Source organism: Anastrepha ludens, chromosome 5 (genome assembly GCF_028408465.1).
Source record: "Anastrepha ludens isolate Willacy chromosome 5, idAnaLude1.1, whole genome shotgun sequence".
Lineage (NCBI taxonomy): Eukaryota > Metazoa > Arthropoda > Insecta > Diptera > Tephritidae > Anastrepha > Anastrepha ludens.
In genome coordinates, this window is record NC_071501.1 from 104,203,411 (window position 1) to 104,229,621 (window position 26,211).

A 26,211-nucleotide genomic window follows, 5' to 3' on the forward strand; every position below is an offset into this window, starting at 1 on the left:
TTATATGAAGGCAAAACAGTCTTTCAAGTGCAAGATGGAGCAAAATTATTCATCCAATTTTGTTTCTGAATACATTTTGTACTAAATAAAACCAATTATTTTGAGTGATGGAAATCTTTAGTTTGACCTTTAAAAGCTCTACCGCTTGTCTGTTTGTACACTGCAGCTTTTTGGTACACAAGTATAATATTAAAATATGATTGACGTACGACGTTATTTGTAAAAATTATAAATCTTCCGATAGGATGATTAATTTTGCGCCACCTTGTATATGAACTAAAATTCACCATTGTCAAATATGATTGACGTACGACGTTATTTTCAAAAAACTTTAAATCTTCCGATAGGATGATTAATTTTGCGCCACCTTGTATATGAACAAAATTCACAATTGTCAAATATGATTGACGTACGACGATATTTGCAAAAATTATAAATCTTCCGATAGGGTGATTAATTTTGCGCCACCTTGTATATGAACTAAAATTCACAATTGTCAAATATAATTGACGCACGACGTTATTTGCAAAAAGTATAAATTTTCCGATAGGGTGACTAATTTTGCGCCACCGTTTATATGAACTAAAATTCACCATTGTCAAATATGCTTGACGTACGACGTTATTTTCAAAAAACTTTAAATCTTCCGATAGGGTGCCTAATTTTGCGCCACCTTGTATATGAACTTAAATAATATTGTACGCATGACATTTCTAACAGATATCGCTCTCATTAGAAAATTATATTGATTAGCTTACGGAGCTTCTCTTTACCTTCTCCTATTAATACGGAGGATTACCTGAGCTTCGGGGTGAGTTCGCTCACTGTTTTATTTACTAGAGCTTTATAGCTCGGGGGCCAAACATATCAATAAGATTGCGAAGTCTCATAAAGGATTTTGCCCCGATTGAAAAGGTGAACTTGCTGCGTACTTACATGCGCGGAGAATATTGTCGCATATCAATTTCCTGGACATTCATTGCAGTCAAGCGCACGCTGTTCATCGCTATAGTTTCTAAAGGCTTTCGTCTGTGAAGAACGATCTTCGATGACTGGTTTCGGGAATCGAACAATTTTTTTTATTATTTTTTTTCGAACGAAGATATCAAATGAAAATGATACATCGCGTTTGCTGTCTTACCACAGGCATCATTAGAAATTGCAAGCCAAATATCCGAGTATGAAGAACTAAAAGTGCTCACAAAACCTTGCAAACAGAGTAGCCTGCACTCTTTAGTCACTAACACCCATCTTTACTGAGATCAGCTAATTTTAGAGATGCATACATAAATTAAAATTATGCGCATTTGGAAAAGAAATCACGTCTTCGTTTCGAGGCAACCTGTTTGTTGTTTTAACATTTTGTCTCACCGATTTCTAATACTCAATTTGTCTTCGTCGCGCATACGCTTGTACATTAAGAGTGTTATTGATTTATTTAAATTTAAATTTCGCAAAAAATCCAGCTTTTCCGGTAGTTAATATTGCAACAACAATACCGCCAATATTTCATCGGTTTTTTGGCTGAATGCAATTTGATGTCAGCGGTGGCGACACGCGATTCTTAGAAAATTTTTGCTAATGGAAATATGTACGTATGTATGCACCACATGTACTTGCATAAATAGCTGCGAAATATTTATTTAACATTTTTTTTGTAAGTTCTGAAAATGCATAAATATTTACTTATTTATTTGCTTGCTTGTGTGACGAAGTGTTGAAATAATAAAATTCGAGATTTTGTGTCATCGCGGCGCATTTGAGTCAAACTCGCGAAACAAAGTGAAAAAACGGCATCAATTAAAGCGAATTTATGGATTTATGCTTCACTTACTCGTTGGTGCAAAAAACAATCACTTGCGCTGCCTTTCAATTACTTGTGCATTACAATGAATTTGTGAAGAGATTATTTGTTTATCGTAATTCTTTGCTTCGGCAATTTTATGTGCATATGTACACTTGTGCTCAATTATGTGAGCTTTATCTATTTACAATATTCACAACAGAACTTTTTTAATCAAAACCTTAAGAAAAATATTGTTTTCACCCAAACAATTCAAAAGGAAATGTGAAAACATTTTCAAATAGAAATATTGGTTAAGAGAAAATATATTTTCTTGTTGTCATGATTGCGCTCATCAGAGAGTGGTTGACGTCACAAAATTTAGTGCTTTTTTATACCCAAAATACGAAAATTTTTGAGTTTGGAGTTTTTCTGTTTTCTTAATTTAAAGCTACCAAAATTGTAAGCTAAAAAAATTGTATAATAAAAAAAGGCTAAATTCCATGCTATTGAAAATTTATTGATTCTTATAACACTGGGGGTATTGAAAGCGTAAATCTAATTTGTCGCTCCTTTTGAAGTTATGTAAGAATATTGGACTTTCTTCTCTCAACTCTTCTAAACACTTTATACCTTTTTATAAATTTTAAAAAGCCTTTGAATATACCGAATACGGATTAAAGCCATAGGGGTGTATTCATAGTAAAAATGAACCACAAAAAAATACCAGATAATACTGAAGAAATCATACCGAACTTTTTAAAAAATGAGTACCTGATGTTGTTACATAACCTCACACATAGCAAAAAAGTGTTTTTCGGCTTTTTTTAAAGAAATTCTCTTAACATAACTAACTATACAAATTTGATGCGATTGCTTATATTGAGAGAACTAAGAAGCTTATAAAATTTTGTTTTCGAAGCCAATGCTTCGTGCGGGATAAGTACTGTTAAATTTATCCTCAATATAATCGTTCTGACCATTTTTCGATGGATGGCTGATTGTATTGATAAAATAATTTTCCAGATTTGGGAGGATACTGGTTCACACGAATTACACCAGCGCCAAATGTATGTCGAGAAAGCCAGTGAATTGACGAAATTTCGATACTTACTTCTTTCAACAACTGGAAGTTCTTAATAACTGAAGTTGACACAACTGTCTAAGACGAGGGCTACGGAACGATTACAAGCACTTTTTTGTGACCGAAATTGGATAAACAGGATCACATTTCTCGAATAAATCATTTAAGCAGACTACTTTTAATAATGCAGCAACATTTTCCTACCCATCCAACTCAACATAAAAACTGCAACTTTCAATTCGATACTCAGCGTTCAGCTGACTTCACTTAATGTACGAATTTGAGAATGGGTTTCTAATGATTGAACAAATTCGCGGAAACGCATCTCTATACTCACCCTCCCTTCAAATACCTCTCAGCTCTAGCGTACAAATTCAACTTCAATTTCAACATCAACATGCCGCCTTAGCAAACCGATTTGCTTGCACAGGTATGCAATATAACAACAACAACAAAGAAGCAGTCGCATCAGTAGCATCAGCACTATAGCAATAAAAGCAACAGTAAAAACCATTTGAAAGGAGTCACCTGCAATTTCTCGGAATTGCGGCGCGATGAAGCATAGGTTGAGATGCGTGCGTTCTGCAGAGAAGTTGACCGAAAGCGGAGGAAAAAAAGTGCTTTTCGTAGTTGCTGCAAAAAATTGTCAAGGTTGAAGCGCATCGCAGGCAATTTAAACTAAGCTAAAGTGCCAACAGCCAATGGCAGCGAGTTTTTAGTGGTGCTTCAGTGCTAAGGCAGTCAGCAGCGTCACTACTGACGTTGTTACTGCGAATGCAACTACTTTTTATCGACAATATTTTACCATTTATTTCGTCTTCTTTTTGATTTTTGATATGTACCTATGTGTGCTGCCTTCAAGGCTTCAAATCTATCTCGAATTTTTGCAGGAGTAGCAGCGATGTTGGCGGCTTTTCGTTTAGATCCGTGTTGCTGTGATTCTGCGTGTTTGTTTTTTATCATCTTATTTTTTGTGATCAAGTTAGGGCGATTCTAGGAATTAAATCGAATATCTGACTTGCAACCAAAGTGAAGTAATCACTTGTATCTTGGTTTTCAGTTTCATTACGTTGCCGCTACGACCAAATTGATGCTGGCAAATGCGCTCGATTAGCTGCTAATACATTTTGCATACGGAAATGTTTGATACCTTATTGCCCCCCAGCATGCGGTGGGCTGTGGTGCAAGTGAGTGTATGTGAGAAGAATACATCATTTCCTAGGGAAGAGAGAGAGAGGAGCACGGGGTGTTGAAAATTCGATTGCTTGCTGAGCGCAATTTGCCAGCAATAAAATTTGAAATCGCTAGCAGATAGAATTACATTTGCTTGTATTCAAAAAGAGGGGAATTGGAAATGTCGAAAAACAATTTTTGGCAAAGATGTTGGTAGAATTAAGAAATAAGAAGAAGAGGAAGTCCTAATTCAGGAATTATTTTAGGCAATTTTAAACAACTGGAAGCATTATTATTCAGTGAAGATTTATGTAAAATGCAAGTAGAATTCGCAGAATCGTTGGAAGAGATATACAGTAGCAATTTAAAAGCGCTTGAAAACATTGGCATTTATGCAAAAAAACCAAAGAAGGTGGCAGGAAGTCCTAGAATTCAGTGCGTTTTTATGCTTATGATTGGTAGTTGGATGATAAGGCTAACTCGCGTACTCGCGTTTCCTTTAAAAACACAAGACTGCGCAAGATTTCAGTAGAGTTTTCCCAACTGACACTCTTGGCTGATATTAATAAATTTCAAGAACGCAACGACTGGTGTCTTTCGACAATCAAATCCATGATACCTTGAAATTATGGTTAACTAACATTTGGATGATCATCTGGCAAGAAAAAGGAAATCAACCAAATAAGCTACTCCGAAGAAGGTAGAGAAATATAAAAATAGAAAAACTTAATCAAGAGTGGAGCTTGATGACCCATACTTGAAAGAAATTCTTATTGACAGCGGAAAACTTAATCTAAGGAAAACTTAGAGACAAGAAAGGGCAACTAAATATATATATTTACATAATAAAGTTATTAACTGCGTACGAAAGCATAAGCAGGCTATTTAGAGCACAAAGTGTTAATGCGTTTTAAAAATATATTTGTGACGTAAATTGAGTCCATAAAAATGTGAGCGTACAAAGTCTGGAAGGTACTGTATACGTATGTATTTGCATGTGCAAGTATAAATGGCATGCATAGGAATCTTTAACTATTGTTGTTATGTTATTTCATGATTTTGCTTTTCCTTTTTTCTGTTTTTTTTTCTATTTCTTGTATTGCTTTGTTGCTATGCATTCGCTTCCCCAATAAAAAGTCATCTTTGCTCTTTTCTCACCCCAATTGAGCGCATAACCTCATTTTTTCTATGCTTTGTCAGTAGTCCTTTCCTTCTTAATACATACATATACGTATTAGGGTGGGTCAATTTATATGGCACGATTTTTCTCGACATTGTTCCTAGCAAATTTGGATTCTACATGAAATTCTAAGAAAAAAAGTCCATTCGAGCGCCCAAATTTTAAAAGAATTTAATTTCAATTAATAGGAAGATTAAGAGGGAGTTGAAAAGTAGAAAATTGGAAGTAAAAAAGATCTTACATCAAAACAACTGCAAATACGTTGTTAATTATGAAATTGTGATTAGAAAAAAATTTCTTAAATATAATTTTCAGATGTTGTAAAATTTATTTATTCAAGTGAAACATCTTAGGCGCCAAAGGACGAGCGAGAATGGAGAGTAAAATTTCAAGGCCATGCAACGTTTTGGGCATTTTCGTTCCGCGAGAGAGAAAAAAGATATAACGTAGATGAAAAGGAGAGAGAGCTATACCTTATATATATCTTAGATACACTTTAGGCCGAGTTTCCTGAGTTTTTCCTTGTAGTTGCTAGAGAAATAACACTGCCTACTTTTTGGCGGTTGTTTGTTGGTGCAAACTTGTAGGAAATATATTTTTTATGCCTACTTTTTGGCGTTATATTTCCTTGGTGCCTATAATTTACATATAATTTGCTTTGTATTGCTATAAGAGGATGTTTTAAGTAGAAAATAAATATCAAAAATGAGTTCTTCGTACCAAAGAATCTCCAAGTACAAATTTATATTAAAAAATTAACATTCATAATACTTTGGGCAATATTAATCTTCAATATTAACTTCGTATTAATTAACCCTTCTTTGGACATTTTTTTTAAAACCTTCGATTGGGCGCGCGGGTCTGGCCTTTTTTCGTCCTATTCGAGGACCTTTTTCAAAATATTATATTCATAAATCGATAGAAAAATAAATATTTTGAAGCTGGAAGCTCAAGTCATTACCAACAAGTATAATAGAAATATGTTAAATTAACGTCCAAGGTCAAAAAAATCTGGCCTGTGTTCCCAACGAAGGGTTAAAGATAGCTTTATTTTAAATTTGGCGGACTCGAAATTGACTTTAGCACTATGCGCTAGTGACTTTTTTTCCTGAAATTATATGCAGAATCAGGGGCCGTTGTCGAGAACAAAGTGGCCTACCCTAATGTATGTGGATGTATGTGTATTTGAATATGTACATGTTTTTCTAAATACTACATATACATATATATTCCATACCTTTCTATATCATAATAATTTTCTATAGCAACAACTGCGCAGCTGCAATAGGTATTTTGTGTGGCAGATTTTCTTTCATTTCTGCTGCTATTGAAAGGATAACAACACAACTGAATCTTCGTGATGTGCGCATTTGCGGAAAGCTTTACACTACTATCTTTGTTTATGATTTTGTACATATCTCTGAATGTGTGTGTATGTATGTATTTTTCTGTAGTATTCCTGTTTAGATTTTGCACGCGCAAGTGACGTGAAACTACTGGTTTTCGCAGAACAAAGAAGCAAAAAATAGGTACTCGAATTAGGAATGCCCACATTGAAATTTTTGTAATTGCGCACTGAGTTAGAACAACGCATGGCAAGAAGTAGTGGTACAGTTTCTTAGTTGGTTGGTGCATAACATTCATTTTAGCTGGGTGTTGCCACCTGTTCGTATTTAATAATAAGAGTAAGTTATTAAAAGATAGCCATAATTATGTAAGACAGATATTTTTAAGAAAATTTGCTCCAAAAAAATTTTTTTTGACAATGTTGCCACCTGAATGTTATTGAAAAAATATCTATTTCCTACTTATTTCAGTTGAATATTAATGTGTTAGCAATGAAATGTTTTTAAACATGCTTGGAAAACCATGGTGGAACCCGGTTGTTTTTGTTTTTTTGAAATTAGAAAATTTTATTTCGAAAATATATTAGTTGCAAAAAAATATAATATGTCCATAATTTACTTATTTAAATACATATGAATTAAATATAAGAATATATTTAGATTCAGATTTAATCCAATAATATTTTTAAAAGGCGTTGCCATGTAATTAAAAAAAAAATTAATTAAAACCAATATTTAATTAGAGGTTAGGATTTGGGTATCAAACAATATACTTATGTTCAAAGGAGGCTTTAATAATAATTATTAGTGAATGGTGTTGCCACCTAACTCTATAGTAGAGATAAATTAAGTATTAGTAGGTGAATATCACGCAAATTATGACCGAGAACATTTAAAAATTAACAAGTATTTTTTCGAATGGCGTTGCCACTTACATATTTTTTAATTAATAATATCAAGTATGTACATATCAGCATTAAAATAAAAAAAATATCAACTATGCACAAAAGTTGTTTGCATTTCCCTCTCAAATATTTTATGCCGTTAACGCTTTTAAAAGTGTTAAATATATTAAAAAGTAAATAATTGGCGCATACACTTCTGTTTAGTGTTCGGCTGAGCTCCTCCTCCTATTGTGTCATGATGTTGTTCCACAAATGGAGGAACCTACAGTTTTAAGCCGACTTCGAACGGCAGAAAGTTTTTATGAGGAACTTTTTCGTGGCGGAAATACACTCGGAGGTTTGCCATTGCCTGCCGAGGGGCGACTGCTATTCGAAAAAAACTTTTTGCATTATTTGTGAATGTATTAAATATTTAGCTTTATGCGTAAGTGAATTTTTTCAAAAGAGTATAACTTAAACATTACTAGGGCGATTCCAATAGTTTTTACTCCATTTAAAAGCCTGTTAAATAAAGAAATAAATAAATAAATACATTTAATTTTAAATTGTTTATTAAGGACCTATGCTATATATATGTAAGCTATTGGTTATTGCTCATTTTTGCATAACAGTGATGCCATTCATAATATTCCAAAGAGTGTAATTTTTTAAAAAGCAGAATGAATAAAACTGCATGGGTATCCAGCAGAAGCATTTAAGACAATTTTAACCCAAAAAAAATTGTTTTGGCAATTTATTTTTAATAATAAAGTTTTATAATAATTAATTTTTAATAGCAAATTTTTTTAATAATTTATGTTTAATAATTTACATTTATTACAAAACTACAAAGAACTATAAAACACTTAAAATAACTTGATTAAAAAAATCTTTTTGAGTGATATTGCCATATTATGTTATTTATATTGAAATATTAAATTTTATAACTAACCCAATTTTAATACTAGAATTTGAGTATCAAATGAAAAATCGCGGCCCAAAAATATTTTTCAATTGCGTTTCTGCATAATTTTTAATGGAACAAAATTGAGTTAAGATGTCAACATTTTTGTCAACTTTTTTTGTTTTTACTCGTATTATCGGTGTAAAAAGTTAACTACTTGAATTTGCATTAGTATTCACACATTCGTGAATATCATAAATTTAAACCAAAAAATATTTATTTTCACTTTCCACGCTTCCCTTGCAGAGCAGCAGCAAAAGAATTGTGACAATTTCCGATTCACCTTTAGACCTTCATTTTATGCTCGCGCTTTGTCACATATTTCTAAATTCTTTTTTTGAGCACATCAGGGAATGCATTGTTACGACAATTGTGCCACTTAGAAAATATGCGCATGCATGCTTCGGCGGAAATGGCGGCTGCGACGGGCGCGGCGACGACGACACTGTCGTGCACATAGGCAGCACAGCACACCCCTAATAAGCTGAAATGCCAATTCATACACTTTCATAAGATGTATCTACACCCATACACCCATATCTCTAGGTAATAGTTGCTATGCAACATGATTGGCAGTAGAGGAGGCGGGTGAGCGAGCTAGAGGAAGAAAAGCAAAAGCAAAATTCGCTGAAAAGGCAAAAGAAAACATTATGTTGCAAGTAAGTTAACACCCACCGTGAGCCTTGAAAAGGAAGTAACTTTCACTTTCGGCTGCGCATACAGATTTCTTAGAAAGTGGCACGCACATACCACCATAAATACACATATACGCACACACACCTGTGCATATAAAAAATGGGTATGTGTTACACGCTTTGGCTGAACTTGCAGCGCCAGTTAGACGAGTTAGTTGTGTGACAGGAAGTGGGTAGGGAGCTAAAGAAAAACTTATACGAAAAACTTTTCAAATTCTTGGCAGCGCACAATTGTTTTCCCGAAAGTGTTTTTATTTTCACTTGCAGCTGCTGCTTAATTTTCACTTCACGTTGCACTCTGCTTGTGGCCACAGAAAATTGACAGCAGCGAAATTTCGCTGTGACAGTGACAGGCTGTCACGATAAAGAGAGCGGGCGGGGGGGAGTAAGATTAAGTACGCACGCCACAACTAAGCGCGTGTAGGGGGCGTCTGAGGATTTGTGGTGGAGGCAATGCTACCACGTTTACACGCTTACACACTTTCGCACTCAGGCCACCACCTCAGCACACGACCACAAATCGATTTTTGGTAGATACATTTTCGTTCCAAAAACTTTTACCTCTCCAGCTGCAAGTCACGAGTACAGAATTTACAGTAACAATGCAAAATGTGCGGTAGTTGGTGGACAGGGAGATGTTGCTGATGTTTGTTGCTGTTTCTGTGTTTCTTTATTTTTTTTTTTCGTAGTGTGTGATGCTGTGTAGCTGTAGTCTCGGCCGGAGGCTCATGGAGCCCCTTTTCAGCACGCAAGGTGGCAACAAAGTTACAGCCTGACTCACCGTATGAGGGGGGATAGCTGTGAAAATTTTAAACTTTTTTCTATTCAAACTTTTACGGCTGCTGCAGCTGTAGTAAATTTGTTGTAGATAAGCGAAAGTGAAATCGCAATGGTTAGTTTAGAAAGACGTTTCAACACGAATTTCTTGTTTTATTTGGCAACGCAGTTGTTGTTTTTCCTTTCCGAACTAGGCAGTGTGCTTGAATATGTATGAGGACGCTTGCACACTTCAGGTTTTCAGGGACGCAGTGATTCTGCTTCGATTCAGCTCTGCGTCATCAACATGCCACCGCAGCAATATTGAATGTGAAAGTAAAAGTTGTGATGTCGACAAAAGTTTCCAAGAAAAACGAATGCGGCACACAAACATATGCACTTTTAGACTCACCAAGTAAATCTCCGTGTGGTTTCAGCAGAAATTTAGATGGTTTAAGCTGAATATACAAATATTCAAGGATCCACATTAAGTAGACGATTTTATTGCCAAGTGTGATATTTCGTTCTTTCAATTTTCCCAATGAAATTATTTCATTTCTCATTTTTTATTTACGAACATATTTCACCAAATGCTAGGATATTTAAAACTCCGCTGCAAATTTGAATAAAATATTTTTTTTATATTTTTGGAACATTTAAATCGAAACACAAGCATCTGGCCGCTAATTGTTCGCAAAAAGTAAAATTATGTATTCCCATAGCATACATCGGCATTACTTCGAGACCTTTTCATGTCAGCTGTATGGAGGATGAGGAGAAATCATCTCAGCACTATCTCCTTAACTGCCCTGATCTGAGCTTTCATCTTTTTGCTACGCCTGCTGATATAGCAGGCATTGATTTTAAGAACCTGAGGAATTTCATTAGTAGTACGAAGCGACTGACATCACCGTAAATCAGAAATCGGCCAGGTATATTCACCAAATACACATCCACCCCAACCACCTCCTTTTGATTTTCGTTCAAGTGTGCCCTCTCAATCTCACCTAACCTAAAACCTCATGACTGGGGTCAAAGATAGACGCTAGTGTAGAGGAAATAAAGAAACGAGTTTGACCTTAACATCGGCGTTCATTTCACTGGCAGGGGAAATTAAGAATCTGATGACGAGATTCCAATCAGCACCACACAGTTAAAATGCACCTTGGAACAAATACTATGGCCTGTTCCATCAACTTTCTTTCAAGTAAGGTTTCGAACTTCCAGACTACCGCAATGCTTTTCAGCCCGGAAGCTAAGCAATTGAAGCAATTTATACGGCGTAAAGCTAGTAAGCGGATCAACATTTTAAGCCGAAATCGACTAACGCGAAATTTGTCCATAAATGTCGAAGATCTCTAAAATATTTTAGACAGCGCAGTAGCAATTCATTATAGTCTCAAGCTTTATTGGCAGTATATGAAACGAGAGAGCAGAAGAGTAAACGAGAACTGAGTCTGATGCAACAGTTGAAAATCGAGCTCAAGCGTACAAGTTCCTCACAGTTTATTGTACTATTTTCACAATTTGAGGAACAGCGAGTGAACTATTCTGGATGATGGAAAGTATCCGACACTCGATGAATGAAACTTACTGAGGCTCCCAAAAATAAATATACGACTTGCAGAGGAATATCAAAGGCATAGGGCCACCATGGCGTCCTGCATGACGATTTCTGCAAGATTTCTACTATAGAGGTTGTAAGATGAACTGTGTTGCGGAAGCTGGCTTCTATTTGGAGCCACTCAGAGTATCTGAATGAGTTTCTGACTATGCCAGCGTGCTTCAGGCAGAACTATTAACAATCAGAGAAGCATGCAAATCACTTAAACACTTCAAATAAATTGGTACAAGAGTAGCTATATTTTCAGACAGTCAAAAAGCTATCAAGGCCTTAGATTTCAATGCCATTTCATCCAAACTAGTTTTACAGTGTAGAGAGGAAATAGAATTACTTGGCCAGTAACTTGAAATCACATTGATTTAGGTTCCCGGAATAAATAGGAATATAAAGGGTAATGAGATAGCGCATGAGCCAGCAAGAAAAGGTTCAGCATTAGACATAACAACATAAACAGAGGCGGTGACAGTTGCTACCCCAATCGACACAAAAAAAACCTTCATTGCTTCACACTACTATGCTTTAGCCGAACGAAGGTGGAAGCAGTTAACTACACCACAACAAGAAAAACATGGCCATCGTACAACCTCGAGAGGACGCCCAAGCTCCTCACGTATTACTGCAACCCTTACAGGTCATTAGAAGGTAGCAGATCATACAGCCAGACTTAACCTTCTTTTCAATGCCATCTGCAAAAGCTGTCAGACGGAGGTGTGAAAGAAAGTCTCTTTCAGTACTTATGCAAATGGCCAAATCTAGCTAGAGCAAGACTTCGCTCTTTCGATAAGCCTTTCTTACAGCAAGTTGATGAAATCTCAAACATTAATGAAATCTAAAACAAAGACACCACACGAGAACAGTGGTAGTAAAACGGCCTACTCGCTTATTAAGATTATTTCAACAGAAACACTCAACTACTTCAACAACAACACAGCATACTTTAGAGCTGAGGACGAGCACTTTTTGTGTGCAATCTTTCCTGGACAACGCATTCTTCCTCTGCGGCCAGCACATTAACTCATTTTCATGCCCAGCCAACCCACCTAATCGAGCCTTACTTACTTACTTAACCTTTACTACAATGAAGCCTTTGCAGTTTATCTAAAATAAGGTAGGCTGGAAGCCAGATACCGGCATTATGCCATAATTTCTTTGTTCCATTACGGAATGCAAACTTTTCTGGCATTATGAACAAGTACACACATTTGTTTTCTATTGAGCTAAATCTGAGTATATAAACTAAAATATATTTAGCTACCTAGAAACATGTCGCATAAGTTCTTATAACACGAAATTGACAATACAATGGCCTGCCTTCTTTTTCTATACATTCTAATCCGAGCAAGTTGCCTCTTTCTTTGCCTACGAGTAAATCTTTAGGCATAACACAAAATGAAAACAAATCATGTCACACCCATTACAGCAGCTGCCAGATGCACTCAAATATTCAATCTGTACTATGTCGCGACATTGCATCACTCCCCGCAAATGTGCAAACAACTGTTTATTACACCACACACACACACACTTTTTATGTGCCGTTACATATGCAAATAATAATAATCACAGATGTGCTGCAATATCACTCAACCTGCACTCCATGCAACTCATCAATTGCAGAAAGAAAAGACTCTTCTCGTTTGACAGCACCTTGCCAAATTTGTGGCCATAATCACAGTAGGGGATATGCACATCTAGCAGCAAAAAAGTAGTAGATGCCCTGTGGCGCGTATCGCAATATGATGATACAACTTCAAAGCGGCATTGCATAAAAATGGCAGAGATTAGAAAGGAAAACCATGTGGAGCTGAATAAAAATAGCACTGAAAAGTTGCAAGGGAGTGAAAAGGAATGCGAAGAATACGATTGATTAGATGTGCAGTCGAAGCGACTGATGTTCACATAACTTAAACAAAAACATTACTTATGAACAAACACACAGATGGGCATTATGTGAATTATGTGAATTATGAAAATTGCTTACATGCATATGCATGTGTGTGTGTAAGGCGATATTATCTCTAAGTTCGTAAGTTATGCAGTCAACTCTTGTAGTTTGTTTTTAAATTTTCTTCAATACGAGTATTACAACAATTATAACATCAGTTGAAGAAATGTGTGAAGGTGGCTAGAAAAGACAATAAAAGTAAAGGACGTTGGAAACGTCTGGAAGTTGAATTAAAGGCGTTTGGCATTTGGGTAATTTTACATCTTTAATATACGCGTACAGAAATCTCTTTAATTTTTTTATAGTTTGAGTAAACAGCAGCATATGATTATATTTTTAGATGATTTTCTTAACTCGTTCGCGAACGTGAATGCTATAGCATTCAAATTTTAAAGCCAAGTTTTGTTCATTTAATTTCATGTAACTTTAAGTTTTTGTAATTAATATAAATTTCAAAGTAATGACCACTTGATTCATTAAGTACTTTCATATAATAGTTAAAATACGATGTCCCGACTACTCTTATAATATATGTGTAATCAGATTTTGGATATTACAACTAGTTTCAAAAATAATTACCTGTCTACTTTTTGCAGCTCCCTGAAATGTTTAGTGTCCGCGAACGTGTTAATGGTGAATCGCTAAGAATTACGGCGATTAAAGTCATATTAACATACCAACTTGAACAAAAAGTTCCCGGAATATTTTCAAAAAATTCTTAATAAAAGTTTTATTGCTCAAAAGTGATATTATCTCCCCGTGAACTACTCTCAAAGCATTTCTGGAACTCTATTTTCGGTGTAGCCATCAGAACCACCTTAGATTTTTCCCATTACTTCATTTCGGCTGCTAAAACGCGCGGTCATTTTATTTCATTTGTATTCAGATACTTTTGGACCAATTTTACAGCAACACGGTGCAAACCCAAATCTGATGGTTAATTTGCGGTTATTGATCAACTTTTCTTTCACTTTATTGATGTGTCCACAGTTTTTGCCACTACATTCATCGTTCTCGATGTACTCACGATTACTTCCGAAGCATTCATGCCACTCGTAAGCGGCTGTCGGCTGTTTTCTTTAGAGTATCACTACCGAAAAGGTTTTCCAACATTTCTAAGATTTTCGCTCCAATTCATTTTTAACGCAAAATTTAATACAAACTCGTTGTAGAAAACTCAAATCCCTTTGAAAACAGTAAAAAATCGAAAACACGTACCGAGGTAGATTGACTCAAGGCGGCATAACTTTTACAATTGACAATGTCGATAAACTTTTACTAGAAATGTTAGTCACAGATGTGGCAACCTTACAAAGAAAAAAAAAACAATGCTCAAATCAGTTGGCTTAGAACGTCACCGGGCTGTTGTCTTGGGAACTTTTTGATCAAGTTGGTATATCCAGTAAAATCATTCTCACTTCAGCAGCAGCCACAAAAAATGTATGAATAATATTAAGGCTACTCGTATTACAGCAATAACATCAAAAGTGCAGACACTAAACGTATTTATGTGATTTTAAGTGTGCGTGCTTATGTCCGTAAAGCTTAAAATGAAAGATTGCTAGATATTTTGAGCAGGAATGCAGTACTTGCCTTACCACCATTGGCTCGTACAGTGTTGCAAAGTTATAGACACACCACTATTTTGTATAAAAATATACTTCGTAATACAACAAAAACCATGTAACGCAAAGTTTCAAAGTTTGTACAAAATTTGTACAAACCTTTAAATATTTTAAACAGAATTTGTATAATTTCTTTCGGCCATGCAGTTTTATAGCCCATAGAATTTTATTATAAGAAAGTGCAAGTTTTAAGTGGCTAGCGTTGTTTTTTTTTTTTTTTTGTTGGAACTGTCAGACACGTCACCTCATGACGGCAGCCGCCGTAGCCGAAAAGTGTTTGTGTGTGACTACTATTCTATAGAGTTCGGGTACGAAACACGAAATTGATAGATTTTTTTTTAGCGGTAGCCACTTGGCAAACCTTCGAGTGCATTTCTAACATGAAAAAATCTCCTTATAAAAAGTATCTGCCGGTGGGATGCTGCATACAGTAGAAATGTGGGTACCTCCATTTATGGAAAAACACCAAGATGCATACCATAAATAGGAGGAGGAACCCGGCCACGCCCAAAAACCGCGAAATACCGGGTGTCCGGTGGCAAAAGTAAGAATTAAAAGCTAAATTAAAAAAGAACTACTAATGATAAAAGTTTATTTCTATAACTAAATACAGGGTGGCTGATGAAAGCCGCTACCAAAAAAAAATTGAATAACTAACTAACTGGAGTCCGTAGTTTTGGTACAGAGAGAGTACAGGCGGATGTTTGGCGGCGATCCCCCGAGCAGATGGACCATAATGAGACTGGTGAATAATTTTGCTGAGCAAGGAACAGTCGCAAGAAGGCCTTATCATCGAAACCCACCAATTCGGACGGAGGAAACGATCGCTGCTGTAGCTGCAGCTATACAAAGCAATCCAAGGGTTTCAACAAGAAGCTTATCTGCTCAACTTGGTGTCAGCCGACAGTCTTTGCAAACAATAATGCACAAAGATTTAGACTTATTTCCCTACAAAATTCAAATGGTTAACAAACTGAATGCAGCAGACTTGCCGATTCGCTTGGAATTTTGCCAGAAGATCCTGCAAATGCTGGAAGAAGACCAAAACATGTTAAACTGCCTCTTCATGTCTGATGAGGCCCATTTCGATTTATACGGCAATGTGAACAAACAAAATTGTCGAATATGGAGTACTTCTAACCCACAGATACTCCACGAGACGGAATTGCATCCTCTTCGCGTGACAGTGTGGTGTGCGGTTTCTTCACGCTGTATTGTCGGGCCTTATTTTTTTGAAGAAAATGGTCACACCGTTACGGTTACTGGAGACCGTTATTTGAAAATGCTGAAAGAATTTTTCTATCCAGAACTACGCCGAAAGAGAATTCCTTTCAACTCTGTGTGGTTTCAACAAGATGGGGCAACGTCTCACATAGCCCAGACTGTTATGACAGAGTTGCGACGAAAATTTCCCAATAAACTGATTTCAAGAAACTCCGAATTTCGTTGGCGCCCCAGGCCGCCTGACCTTACTGCACCTAACTTTTTCTTGTGGGGTTTATGTAAACAAGAAGTTTATAAAACAAAGCCAACAAATTTGGATGAACTAAAACAATCCATTCGGGCAACAATTGCGGCTATTCCTGTCGCAACTCTCAAAGCAGCAATGAACAACTTTTTACTAAGATGCCGCACTTGTGTCAACGAGCATGGGGGGCATTTAAATTCAATTATTTTTAAAACTAGTTAAGCTACATTTAATAAAATTTAATGACCTTCAACTTGAAAAAAAAAAATAAATGAATTCCATACACTAAAAAAAAGTTATTTCAGTTTTTTAATGTAGCAAAATTCATCAGCCACCCTGTACTACAAATAGGAGAACTGCAGGAATTTCCTCGACTTTGGGACTATGAAGCGGCTGTTGATGTGGTGGGTTTTAGAAGAGGATTCTGTCCTTTAGTTTACCAATCTGTTTTTCCATTGTTACACTTCCATTTAAATGAAAATGGGCTTCGTCACTCCAAAAGATAGTGGGCTTAAAGGCTTGCACGATTTAAATTTTGAAGGTGTGAAGTTTAAGATTCTTCCTCAATAATTCTTGCACAATATTGTTTAGAAGTGCCAGGGCGGCCCTTCTCTTGCGCACGGACTGACGAGCATTACCGTGCAAACTTGTAGCGACGAGTTCAATATTTTCATTCGTTATCGATGTCTGTTTTAGCTCTTAAAAAAATACCCGTTATTTATTTTAGAGCGAAATACTCGTAAATTTTTTGATAAATGATTTCTTAGGACGCAAATGCGTAGATAGATATTGAAGGCAAATATTTTTAAAAGTAATAAAACTTTTTGGTTTTAATGAAATATGTACCATTCTATTTTTTAGGGTTACCCACGTACAATATCGCAATGCATAGGAAAGTAAAAGCAAAGCAAGTATTGTCGATAACTTTAAATATCGATTTACTCATTTTACGCTCAGCTCCCGTGATGTGATACTTTTTGTTGGCGATTAAACATATTTTGCCTAACGAAATCAAAGCATTTTCTACGTAAATCTACAATTATGTAGCAGTCTTAGAAAATTAAAAAAAAAAAATTCTGTGGCAATTAAATCAAAGTAATTTCACGATGTCACGCTTATTAAAAGCAATTAAAAGCATGTCTGCTGCAGCAAGAAGATTCTGTCATTCAAAGTTCCTAATTGTATACAAACATACATACATACATACATTATATACAATATATAAGTGTGTGCCATACATTTACGAGGGTGTATGCGCATGAGAAACAAATGCATAGTTTCTCCTTCCACCTCGTCTTAATTACTTTTGGGTAAGACAACTGTAAACACAACTAAGTGCATCTTATGAATTTTGCTGTACAACTAACTATTTTTCGCCCTTTATTTCTGAAAATAAAAAACATTAGTCAGTCATCCGGTCAAAAATTTGTGTTATTTCCATGTCGCTGCGGTGTCGGTACGTCATTTACACGCTTCTTTTTCTGCTGCTAGTTTTTATTCTTTTACCGTAGTTGACTCTCATATGCTTCTGACACATTCGCACATACAAACATACGGGTACATTTCATAACATTGCAGTAAAACTTTGTATTGTGGGCTTCACACTTCGTTGCACATGACTTGAGGACCATCAAGCAACTGCCTAACTAAGCGAGCTGATATTTTCTTAATGATATCTACACAATTTACAAGTCATTGCTGGTTGTGCTTATTCTAGTTTTGTTGTTCGGGCAGCAATAAGATAGTAAGTAATGCAGAAAGTAGCAAGTTGTATGTAAGTACTTGTTGGTGGTGTTTATGACTTCATACCGATCACTTCGTAAATCTACTCTTATGAAACTTTTCTTCTTGATATTTGGGGTTGTTGCAGCACAATGCATTCAATGAAAGTTGGTTGACCTTCTGCTAGTAAAAAGCGCATTTAGAGCAGTGATTCTAATCGGTATGTTAATATGTATGTAGGTACAAGCAATGTCGTGAATTTTTTTTCTAAAAACAATTATAGGAACGAATAAACTTGGATAAAAGCGAATTCTATTTTAACCGTGTTCTATTTCATTACTCAAAAGTTTTATTTTTTTAATAAAAAAATTATTCCATAATAATAATTAATTAATTAATTTTGCGCCACTTTAGAGAAAAATCTAAATATTGGCCATTTTGATAATCACTATTATATGGAAGGTGGAAAGAGTGGTGGCTTGTGTGCTATATCTTAAACTGTACTTGAGTTAGAAAGGTCGTTCAATAGTTGTTTAGAAAAAGACAGTAAAATAAATTATTTTAGGTTATTTTCTTACTCCTTTTAGCTCTATATGCCTCTTGGCCAACTGCAGCCAGAAGAAAGGCATATACTTACGCTCAATCCAACCCAGCTCCATGCTGAGTTTAAAAAGGAAACTGGGCCTGAATGAGGTACTGTGATGAGTAGAGGGCACACAAAAGACCATCAGGTCGAAGTGCAAATGTCATGAAGAATATAATCCAATCTGTTTGTTTTTTCTGAACGTTCCTCCAAATTTTTAAGCCGTCTAAAGGGTAAAATCCGGTCAATACGGAGGATATTGCAAAAATTCAAAATTTAATCCCATGATGTTGGCTATTGTAACTGCACAGGTGTGCTTAAGCATCACTTGAAACTCCATTTTTCAATTCTTTTAAATAAGCAAAAGTTTCTTGCTTCAATCGACAGTAAAAATAAAAATATGGAACTTTGACAGCTCCATAGGTAGAGAATAATGATGAGTACTAAAAAGAAACAGTTCTTGAAGCAATGAGCGCTAAGTTTTTAAGGACTTGTTAACTTCGGGCAGTGCGACAACCTAAATCCAATCAATCTCCTCCATTATAACAACAGCTCTGGCTGGCTGTAGATATTTGCCTATTGGAGGACTCATAATTGTATCAAAACGGCGCTTTAGTGCTACTTGGGGAGTGCCAAACCGGCACTTCCACCATTTCACCTACCTACTTACCTAACTTGCCCTGCTTTTTTTTTCTTTAATTCATAGATGTAAATTAAAATATAATATTAATTATGTATTTGGCTAGTGGATAGTGTTTGGTTAAGAAGCTTCCTGGAGACAGCATCAGGCCTTCAAAACTTGTAAAACAGCACAGGAGGATGGTTCCATGTGTAGAAGTCCACGGAAGTAGGGAAAGTTCTCGATGGCCATCCACTTGGGAGTGCCCAGGACGATTTTTCTGCCCATGGTCCAAGCGAACTCACAACTTCCGCGCTTCGCCCAAGTATCCTCTGTGTAGTTTCCGAACACCTGTTAGAGAGTGAGCTAATGTGAGAAGGCGAAGCAACCCAGGATAGCTGGTTGTGCGCCCAGTTTAGGGCCCACCACGTTAATACCCCCACCTCCAATAAAAACGAAAACAAAGTCTGTAAATTTTCTCGTGTATAAATTAGCTTTACTAGTTACCGATACATCATCTATTCTTGGCGTTTTTTGCTTTTATCTGCTGCTAGAGGTGGCGCCAAACTAATCATCCAAATTTACGTTTTTTGTAAATAAAAAATAATAATATTAAGTGACGGAAACCTTTATTTTGACCTTTATACTGCAGCTGTCTAGCTCACAAGTGTCAAATATGATTAACGTACGACGCCGGCGCCACCCTGTATTTGGTTTCTTACTGAATCATACTTAGTTTGCACCGACAGCTATTTCAGGCTTGAAATTTTGACTGCCACTAAGTATCAACACCGTCATGGACTGAAAGAAATTGCCTTCAAACGTGGCCAACGTACGGAAATATCGCAAACTGCTCAAAATGCGTGCTAAGCTGCTCTATTATTGAAAAGAAGTTCTGGCCGGTTTGATTCACTCATCGTGTCTGTTTGTAGTTTGTGATAGAACTTCGGGTGATTGATTTGCAAGTGGACAAACTCCCTGCTCAACCTCATGGTCTCATTAAATGGATTATGATATAACACATGCTATAACCTACACTTTCGTTCAAATAATTAAGTCACTTTCCCTTTTTACAAATATTCACAATATTTGTTAAGCTAAATTGTTTTCGTTACTTTTGTATAAAAATATAGGTTCTTGGAGAACAAAAACCTTGTAAATCAGAGTTGCAAACTTTGTATATACAATAATTAAAAAAAAAATTAAAACATTTCGAAATACTGTCATGAAATTTTTCAAATTTTTATTTGGAATCTTTAGCAAACTTCTCGATATGCAGTTTAAAGCCAATCAGTAGTCACTAGAAATTACCAACCACAAGGAAAAACTTTCCTGAGTGTATCTAAGATATATATAAGCTATAGCTCACTCTCTCTTCTTCCTTTACGTTATATCTTTTTTCTCTCTCGCGGAACGAAAATGCCCAAAACGTTGCATGGCCTTGAAATTTTACTCTCCATTCTCGCTCGTCCATCGACGCCTAAGAAATTTCACTTCAAAAAGCTAAAAAAAGAAAGCAATTTTTGAGCGACTTTAAACTCACACTTCATTAGCTATAAAACTGTTTTTTGCATAATGTTGCCGGATTACTCATTTGCAGCAATTTATCTGCTGCATTGTATTGGAAAATATGAGAAAATGTATAGGAAATGGATTGGTCAATCCTTTTTCGAAAATTTTGCTGAAAAAAATGTTTGGCCACAAGTGAGCGTTACAGAGCCAGATAAACGAACGATCGATGTTTTAGTCGATTCAGTATGCTTTGCTCTCAGCCATCATTGAGATGTCAACTTCCCGCCTCGTAGTTCAAATTGGAACCCACTACAGTTTGTGGGATCCTGTGAAAGATCGACATACTTGTATGCGGGCAATCTGTGAGATGATACCGACGATTAAGGCGAATATCATTAAACCTATTACTCATGTAGAACCAGAATGCGACAGCAAGGATTTGGAAAAATTGTTTATAATTTTATGTTATTTTAAAACATAAACATAAATATTGTAAATATGTATGCATTTTTTGCTGAATTAGCGTTGTTCACCTGTCTAGCGCGATTCGCGTAGATTTCTCAACTTTATTTCATTTGACCACGCGCTTTAGTACATAAAATAGAAATAACTTGACATGCATACATACGAGTTTACTCATACTACGAAGACGGCGCGAATTGTTACGAATGTGACTGATGGAAATTTTACCAGGTATGCCGTGCATTGTGTTGACCGAGGCGAGTGATGTAGTGTCGTATTGCTTGTGACTTGTGCTTATCAGTGCGACAGCCAGCTATGCGGCGAGGAACATACATTTAAACCTGTGTTGCAAGGATGTTCGCTTGAGTCGCAGTTGGAGGCTTGCAGGGCAGAAACAATAACTGGAGCTATACTCGTACATATGTACACGTATGTCTGCCCCAGCATTCTTTCTACTTCCGCCAACAATTCTCAATGCCAGCTGGTGTGGTGGGATGCGTGCACATTGTGGGTTGAGGCTGGCATCATGCAACGCGTTGTCAGCAAAAATTAAAAAGTATATATGTATGTAAAAAAATAAAAATAAACAAAAACACAAATGGACAACAATAACGTTGCAAATGAGTACAGAAAAACAGCAGGCAAATAAATAATAAAAAAATTACACACACACGCACACACTTGACGCCGCGAATGTTGCTGGACGTGTTTGAATGGTTTTCTGCCTTTGGAACGTTGCGATATTTTGGTTGCTGCTGGTCGATGGACCAAGGCACGAAAACAAACAAAAAATAAAAAACGAAAACCTGGTCCAAATAATAACGGTATACAACAGCTGGCTGACATTGACGCGTTGTTAGCGACAATGAATACCGAAGCGACACAAGTGGCTGGCCTAAAGATATGGCGGAGAATGCGGTGCAAGAAGGGAAGACCAGGGCTATCTTCAAACGCACAGGAAGTATCGAACAGCCGGTTAGTGTCCTCGACAAAGTTTGGCTCACTGCTGACGCCTGCATGGGTGTGAGTGTAATCGTGTTTATGTGTGCGTGCGAATGGAAGTAGGTGGATGTGTGATGTTGCTTGAATGTGCGACAATTCGCAGGAAAATGTCACCGGCGAACGGCATTAGCATGCCATCAACACAAGCACACACACACACATCTGCATATCTGCATATTATATATGTATACACACAGCTATTCAGCCATGCGTTTTGACCAAACTGAATTGAACTGACAAAATAGCAAGAACAAATTAAAACGAATAAAAAAAAAAATGTTAAATAAGGCTCGTCAGCGCACAAATGTTGCGGCTGCTAGGCAGTTAGTCGTTTGGTGCCACTAACCAACAACCGCCGCCACTTGCCCTCTGTCTCCTCTGCCAACTTACCAACGTGCCTGCCTGCCTGTTTGTGCGCAATTTTTATTTCCCTCCCCCTACGCCCAATACTTTCGCCTCGCTCCCAATCGTTTGGGCGCATCTATCATTGATGAATGCGCCGCCGATAACAAATCTCAATCAAATGTCAAAAAGGTAACAGACATGCTGTAATGCTACACAATTTTCACAGCGAGACAAGGGCACAGCAACTACAACAACAGCAATAATAACAGTAGCAGTAGTAATACATGATGAGGCAAGAGTTTAGACCATGCGACAAAATTGTTTTTCTGAAAAAGGCATAACAATATTGAGGCAAGAGTTTTGTGAAAGCAAACACGCATACTCACACACTGTACATATGTACGCGTGTAACTGGTTGTAGGTTTGGTTGTGTTTGCTTGAAATTGACAGTTGGAATTGTTATTTCGAGTTTTACCTGTCAAAAACTTTGAAAGGGTGTGAGCTTACAGAGATGCAAACATGAATAGGGGGGGGAGGTGAGTTGATTTTTAGTGGCCAGTGCGTGTAATGAGAGAAAATGTTGTAGTAGCGTCAGAGTTAGGTTAAGTTGAGGCTGCTGCCAATAGGCTCTCTCGGCATTCTTCAGCCCGTAATTCGTCACACTTGGATAATAAAGGGTGGTTTCATTTCAAGGGCTGATGTTGAATGTGAACCACACCTAAACGTCAACGACACCGTTGGACTTCTTTCTTCGATGTGCGCCAGCAACAATTCGAGAGCTAAATGATGAGATAATTCGGCACATTAATGTCATAGAACCTCAATTATGCCTCAGCGTCATCGAAAATTTGGACCATCGGATGGAGGTGTGCAGCCAAGGCCGTGACGGCCATTTGGCCGATAGCCATACCAATATTATCATAATAAAGAGAAATGACAATAATTTCCAAAACAAATTGTATTTTATTCAAAATCAACACCGGCCTTTGGAACGTAACCACCCTTTACATGAACCAGAGCAATTGGTATATCGTTAACTTAGCAGAACGCGGAAGAAAGCAGGTGTGTGAAGGTTTTTCGACGCCTCATCGCCTAGTATGTCGCTGTGATGAGGTACAATTTTAAAGTTTTTTGCTGCAAAGTCAAGTAGCTTCAGCACAAATTGGCCTTTTGAAAATATGAAGCTCTTATTAATTCCTGCCACTCTTGATTTTACACAATCAGCAGCTTCCTGTATTGCTGGTTGAATTTGAGAAATACTGCAATTGTCTGGTAGACAGAACAACTCTATTCTTCAGTTCGCTGCCATACATATAAAGACGAAGAAGATTAGTTGGGCTAAGAACTTTCTTGTTTCTAAAGACGAAGAAAATCACTTGGGCTGAGAATTTTCTAGGCTAATTTACCTTTATAAAAGATCTCTACCTGGTATACCTGCTGAATGGGTTCGTTGACCCAGAGTAGTTTGTTTTGCCTGGTGCGCAAATCCTGCCTCTTATTGATGTATACTCGAGCTCCAGATACCCGAGTATCGAGCAGTGCGCGTAGCTCGATATTCGCTCGAAAGTCGTTCATTGCTCAACAGCTCAAATGTTTGTTTGAAATTTTCAAGTCTTTGATTTGAGTAGCTTAACAAAAATTGTCAATTTTATTTGTCAGCATTTCTTTAATTTTCCAAAGACGCTAGCATTATGTAGAAATAATTTTTCACGATGGAGTGGATAATGAGGTGGAGCCTATTGTGGTACCGTTACTTTGCTCTCAGCGCATTTAACAATAGGCCTCTTCTATTCGCCATTTCCCCGCTCTCCATTTCTATGCTCGATTAACTTGTCGAAAAATGTGCATGCGAAAGGAACAACAAAGTTATCGAGTAAGATTTGACGCTAGCGAGTATGACCGCACTGCCTTACCCATACATATAATTTAAGGTAGCTCTCTTGCTGCGTTGCCAAGATATGTTCATTTGTAGGTACCATTTGCTTCATCTATTCGCCACTTGCTAAGAAGAGGCCCAATATGAGCTTATTTTCGTAATGTCAGCGGAGTTTTAGTTCTTTTCTCATAATATATTTTTAGCTTCTTTTAATTAAACTGTGATGTTTATAATTATGTAAAATATATATATTTTTTTAATTCGCTCACTTTAGTTCTATTAAGCTTTACTTTTTATTTATCATCAGGTCACATTGTCGGCGATTGTGTTTATTGTTGGTGTTGGTAATTATTTGCGAGCAAATCTTAGCTTTATTAACATTTTTTTTTAATCTTCTTCTCTTTCGACCAGTCAAATTTCTCTCTCGCAACTGCAGTGTTGCCTAGTTTTGGATATAAAAAGGCACTAAAATCCCCATTCAAAGGAAAGAAAATACGAAATTTTTATTGAATTACTTGAAGAAATTTGTATGCATGACAAATTGTCTTTACTGTGTGCATTTTTTAAGAAAAAACGAGTTATGGTTATGTAAAATGGACTGTAAGACTTTTAAATATCTATTCTTGCATTGAAAAATTATGTTAAAATAACTTCTTTTCTCATTTTTTTGCTATATTGGAGGTTAAGTAACAAAATAAGGTACTCATTTTTCAAACGGGTCGTTATGGGCACTTCAGTATTATCTGTAATTTTTTTTATTTTTTACTTTTACTATGAATACATCTCTATGGTGCATCTTTAATTCGTATTGTCAGTTAATTCAAAGGCTTTTTAAAGTTAAAAAAGTTTTAAATGTTGAGAGAGAAAATCTAAAATTCTTGCATAACCTCAAAAGGAGCAAAAAATGAAATTTGCATTTTCAGACATCAAATTTTATAAGAATCCACAAATTTTCCATAGCGCTGGAATCTTCTCAGTGTAAGCTTTAAATGCAAGAGTGGCCATGTTAAGTCATTGTTTTTCAATTATACAAATTTTTTTTAACTTACAATTTTGGTAGCTTTCAATTAAAAAAACGAAACAAACTCCAAACTCAAAAATTATCGCATTTTGGATATAAAAAAGCACTAAATTTATTGCGAAGAGCAAAGGATTGGCAACACTGCACAACTATACTAATGAGACGTCACGCACTCTCTGATGAGCGCAATCTTGTTTTTATCATTCTTGATAATTTGTAGAACTTCAAAAAAGTGCTGACAAAAAAGTCAAAATAATCAAAAGTATTGCTCGAATAACTCCAAAAAGGTTGATGTAACCGCGCCCGCGATCGAAAATTTTCGAGTTATGAGCATCGAGCAGATGTCCCGCACTCGTTGCGCGGGCTGATCGTAAATGTGCGAACAAAATCGAGAGCTTTAGTGTATATCCACATCGTATCCGATTTTCAATAACCCGATCCGCAATGCGCAATCAAAATTAAATTCGAAGTGTACTGAAAATACCCCCATTACGCAATAAAAATTTAAATCTCTCGTTAAAGCAATTTCCCCCATTTCCCCC

The 26,211-nt window shown here is 36.4% G+C and overlaps 1 protein-coding gene across 1 annotated transcript in view; it reads right to left on the reverse strand.

The window, feature by feature from the left end:
* Positions 1–26,211, reverse strand: part of LOC128864269 (zinc finger protein chinmo) — a 69,375-nt gene that overhangs the window by 29,332 nt on the left and 13,832 nt on the right. The window lies entirely within an intron of this gene.